The following is a 5,661-nucleotide window of genomic DNA, read 5'->3' on the forward strand; positions in this document are numbered from 1 at the left end:
GATTAATAGGGAAAATATGTGATTTCTTATGATTAATCTGATAGTCAGAGGCCTTAGAGAATAAGTCGATAGTGTTTATAATTTTGCACAAATCTGTGTTAGGGTATTGAAAGTATAGGTTAAGATAGTCAGCAAATGCAGAAAGCATTATGTTAGTATTTAGAATTTTAGGGATTGTATGATGAGTGTTTTGAGCAAGATATAAGAACAATGGTTCAATGAAGATATTGAAAAGAAAAGGAGATAAAGGGCATCCTTGCCTCATTCCATTAGTAATCTTAATTGGTTTAGATATGCTTTTATTAGCATATATGAAAGTGAAGGAGTTTTCGTAAAGTACCTTAATCATATCTGAAAAGATTTTGGGTATACCAAAAGTGAGTTAATGTTAGGAACAGAAAATCCCAATTTACTCTGTCAAAAGCTTTTGAAGCATCTAGTGTTAAGGCATAAATCGGGTTTCTATCTTTTTTTGTAAGTTGGAGTAAGGAATCTAGGGTTAGAGTATTATCCCAGGTGTGTCTGTGAGACATAAAACCTGCCTGGTCTGGAGATATTATAAAGGGCATGATGTTTTTAAGTCTGTTGGCTAGTATACCTGCTAAGATTTTTATGTCAACATTTATTAAAGAAATGGGTCTGTAATTGTGGGGATTAGTTTTGTCTTGTTTGTTTTTTAAAATCAGGATAGTTTTCGAGGTATTCCAATGTAAATCCGAGATCCCATTTTTTTATAATAAAATTGAATATCTTTAAAAGAATTGGAGAAATCGTTGAGTTAAAAACTTTAAAAAAATTGGTGGTGAACCCATCAGGGCCTGGGGATTTATCTAATTTAAAACTGGTAATGACCTGTTGAATCTCTTGAAGCTTCAATGGAGCAGACAACATGGACTTTTGATTTTCATTTAATGAGGGGAATCTAACAGAATTCAAAAAGTTTACCATGTGTGGATTAGAGGATTTTGCAGACTTGTTGTAATAAACATCGGAGTAAAGAGAATGAAATAACTGTAATATTTCCGAGTCCGACTTATAAATTTTATTTTGGTATTGTAACAAAGAGACACTAGGGGAGTATTGAGTTGTTTTTGTAATTCTAGCAAGGGTCTTAGATGGCATTTGTGCCCATTCCGAGTATATTGTGATAAGTTTTTGTTCTTGCAGAGAATAATTCTGTTGGTGTAGCTCTAAAAGATCTTTTTGGGTATCGTTTATCAATTTATCTAAAGCAGGATCAGGGTTTAGCCTCTTTTTCTTTTCCAAATCAGAAAGTTTTAGGGTAAGATTAAGCTCCTCTACTTTTTTAAGCTTTTTGTAGAATGAAGCCTTGCTTATCAAGAAACCTCTCAATTTGGCTTTACAAGCTGCCCATTGGATATCCATCGGTATATTTAAGTATTCAAGATTGGTATCCAAGTCTAATAATATCTCATTTGTTTCTTGAATTATATCAGTGTTATGTAATAAGTTATTGTTTAGTGTCCAGTTGCTATATAAGCAATTTAAAGGTTTCCTTGGAGTGAAAGTAATATTAAGAGAAATTTTTGCATGGTCAGATAGGAATCTAGGATCTACAGAGAACTTTAAATTAAAGTTTGATAGAGATTTAGAGATTTAGAGATTAAGAAGAAGTCCAAACGTGACCAGGTATTGTAACACTTCAAATAATATGTGTAAATTTTGTCTTTAGATGAGATCTCACTAAAGGATATTGTGTCTATAAGATTAAAGTCAGACATTAATTCTCCAAGAGCTATGGAGGCTTGGTGATTGTAAGATGAGGATTTACTTGTATGGTCTAAAATAGGGTTTAGGACTGCATTCCAATCACTGCCTACGATAAATTGGTAGTTTTGAAATGTGTAAAGAATATTATATATCTCCATTATAAAAACTTGTTGTTGTGAACAAGGCCCATAAACATTTAAAAAGAGAGATGGTTTGGTGGAATTCGGAAGATAGGATGTGAAATAACACCATCTGCCATTTCTGTCTGAATTTACCTCATTTATTATCCCCTGGAATCCTTTCTTTATTAGGATGGTAACACCCTTAGAGTTCGATCTATCTCCAGCCGCAATAATAGTTCTTATCCATTTCCTTTTAATTTCTTTTATCCAATCTTCTTTGAGCATATGTGTTTCCTGCAGAAAACAGATATTTGCTTGAGATTTACACAATAAGTGTAATAGGAGACATTTCTTAGCTTTATTTTGTAAGCCCCCTATGTTCCACGACTCTATGAACCAAGCCATAAGTATTTAGTTTTACAGGTTAATATTCTTGCACTAATGTTCATTGTTTTACACAGATATGGCATCAGAAAAAACATAAGAAAAGAAATAATAAGTATAAATGGATGTAGTAGGATGATGGAGATCACATTAATACTTCCAACCATAAAAAACAAACAGACAGTGAAAAATAAAGCATAGTATTCCTTCACAAGTAAGCCGGTGCCTAGCCACCCAAACCCCTTAAGTGAAGAAATACTATAAAGTTTAAAATCACGACCTGTTTTTTTAGTTAATAATAATAACATATTATGAGGATAAAAACCTTAGTATTGACTTGAAGTAAACAACAAAAACTACTAACAATAGTATACATATGTACAAGAAAATATTCATCCAAAATCTAGTCATTCTAGAACCCTATAATAATGCACTAAGAGCATCCAAAGAATAATTAGGATAAGTAAGATATGAGTGACGATATAAAGGTAGAATTTAATGTGAAGCAAATAGGAGAGAGAGAGAATGACACACACTGGTTAGCACAAGGGAAAAGAGAAAAAAAAAAAAGCTGTCATAATTATAAATGAGGTTAAACTAGAGAAGAGAAATAAAAAAAAACACATATAAAGCAAAGCGAGCTTCAACAATGCACATTTCTGTGTGCAGCAATATTGAGACAGAGCTAGGAGAGTTATTAAAGCATTATCGAAGAAGTGATATAAGATAGAGAAGGAAGAGTAGAAAAAAGAAATTATTAGATCATACGAAGGGTAAAGGCATGCTTAAATATTGTAAAGGTAGGTCATGAAAAGAGTAGTATTGAGTGGTGCGTTGCCTGCAAGAAGAAACTCACGTTTCAGTGAGTATATAAAGAGAAAGAAAAAGAAAAGAAAAAAACGGGTTTAACAGTACATTGACAGCAGATTATTTAGCAACTCTAATAATAATCATATTGTAAATGTTGCATCTAGTAACTTTACCAGCAACACAGCGAAATATGAACCAAGCAAAGCAAGTTAAACACTCTAAACCGACTATAACCAGTCTCTTTCGATTAGCATCTGTTAAATTAGCTCAATGCTTATTGAAAGGGAAAAAGGTGTTGGTGAGTCAAAAAGTTCAAAGTGTAAATAAAAGAATTTGAATGGAGTTACACCAAAACCTCTTCCCTTGAAAGCTCTAGCTATGGATGGCCAGAAACCATTGATGCCAGTCAGAACCCTAAGATAATAGTAACATTCTAGGTGCCCAAACAACACCAGTATGGAGAGTAGCTGGGAAGGTTGCTGAAAAAACTACCATGTAGAAGCGACATGTACTAAACAAATTTTGACAGCATTAGGAGACCCTGCCCTCCATGAAAACAGGAGCCCTTGTAACAGTAAAATATTAATCGGGGCATTGGGCAACCCGTAAAAAAAACTTATTGAACAGTGTTGATAGTTAAACCAGTTTAAAAATAACAAAATCAAGTGTGGACAGTTAAACATCGTGTGACTCTGGACGCCTGAATGATGATCATCTTCTGTGAAAACTGCTGAAAGCCACTAAATTAAGGCACAGAGAGCGGCTGGTAATGAGCAAACAAAAAAAAAAAAACGACCATTGTAGTACGTTGCTTGAGCCCTTTGTAGTACCAACTTGATGTTTAAATAAGATTCATGCGAACATAACCAAGAGGGCAAAACTGGATTGGGCATCTTGTGTCTCTCTGAATAAGAGGGAAGATTCCATGTGGGAACAATGGGAGCCGCTTTGCAAAAGGGACCCCTGGGTAATAAAAATTGCTACAATGGTTCCCAGCAGTCCGAAGGTAAAAAATTGAGCATACAAAGTGTAAACTGCAAATATAACTACACAGAGGGTAAAGATACGTAGCAGATTACTGGAATGGCAGTCGGAAACCTTCCTATGTTACCCGGTGCTTAAAAATAGCACATAACCTAGAATAGTGTAGATTATCTTCTACGGAGTGGGAATACTATTAAAAGCTTTAAGAAAAACTTCTTTTGCCTCATTAGGAGAATTTGCAGTGAATTTTGACCCATTATGGAAAAATATAAGTGTGCTCGGATACCTCATTTCAAACTTGATATCCTTTTTGATAAGATCAGCACAGAACGGAGCCAGTTTCTGTCTGTCAGATTTTATAGAGAGTGGTAAATCTTGTGCAAAGGACAATTTGTATTTGTTCCAAGTAAAGGATTTATGTTTTTTGGCAGCTAAAATAATTCTTTGGGTGTCTTGGAAATTTAAAAGTCTTGTGTAAACTTGACGCGGTGTGGTAGAATCGTGTTTTTTGTAGAGGGCGCGATGTGCTCTATTATTATATCGGAAGAACATCCATCAGAGTGTAAAAGTTGTTCAAATATCTGTTTAGATATTTTAAGTAAATCCTGGTTGTCATACGACTCAGGGAGACCTCTAATTAGTATATTGTTGCGCCGGCTCCTTACCTCGAGGTCCGTTAGCTTTGATTGAAGCTCCGTGATGAGAGAAGTTTTGGTACAGAGTTCATCAGTTAATGTTTTGATAAGGAATTCGTTTGATTGTATTTTTTGTTCAAGAGTGTCTACTCTATCAGCGATCTGGTATATGGTATTATCAAACTTGGCCAGTTGATCAGAAAAACCTTGGAAAGCGAGTTGGATAGGCTGAAGCGCTTGTCTGAGTTCTTCAATGTGAAAGTTTGTTTCTTCCTTGGATTTAGCACTGAGTTTATTGGAATCCATTGTTTGTTTAATAATTCTCTGCCTTTTGGAGCCTACCTCTTTTTCTGGTGAAAAAACTGACGATAATTTAGCCTTGGTAGTCTGAGTCTCCATAGAATCGGGTTCCTTTGCCATGCTTGAAGCGGCCTTGGTAAATTGGATATGCCGAGGGATATTGCAGGCCCTTGGATACACGTGGCTGGAACACTTGCTCAAAATATGAGAATAAAATGAGTTTTAGTTAATTTATTATTAATAAAAAAGATGAACTAGTAGCTTAAAGATAGGTTAAAGTACCCTCTCCTTCAGAAAAAGGTACTAACGTATATAGGAGGGTAATATCCTTAAAAATCAGAAACTGAGGTAAGGAGCTCAGTGCAGAGGGTGCACTCTAGGCGACCACCATCTTGGAACTATGACAAGTCCTGATTTAGATGATGACATAAGCACATTATTGTAAAGGTGACTTCATCAAATCATTATTCTAACCTTTTTTCCTGATTTGATTGTGTCCTTCCTGAAACAATCACTCTTCTGCAGAATGTTTTGCTCCAAGTCGTGAAGAATTCAGTCCGAGTTACATTATCAGTGCACATAATTTTTAAATCCCCATCTGAAGCTCATTGTAGCCTTTGCATTGTTCTTACTGCTCTTTAAAAATGCAGTCATCAGCCTTGCTTACTTTTAAGTGATATTATGCAGGACTTGTA

The sequence above is a fragment of the Protopterus annectens genome, chromosome 1.part1, assembly GCF_019279795.1.
Source record: "Protopterus annectens isolate FY-2018-M chromosome 1.part1, PAN1.0, whole genome shotgun sequence".
NCBI classification, from domain to species: domain Eukaryota; kingdom Metazoa; phylum Chordata; order Ceratodontiformes; family Protopteridae; genus Protopterus; species Protopterus annectens.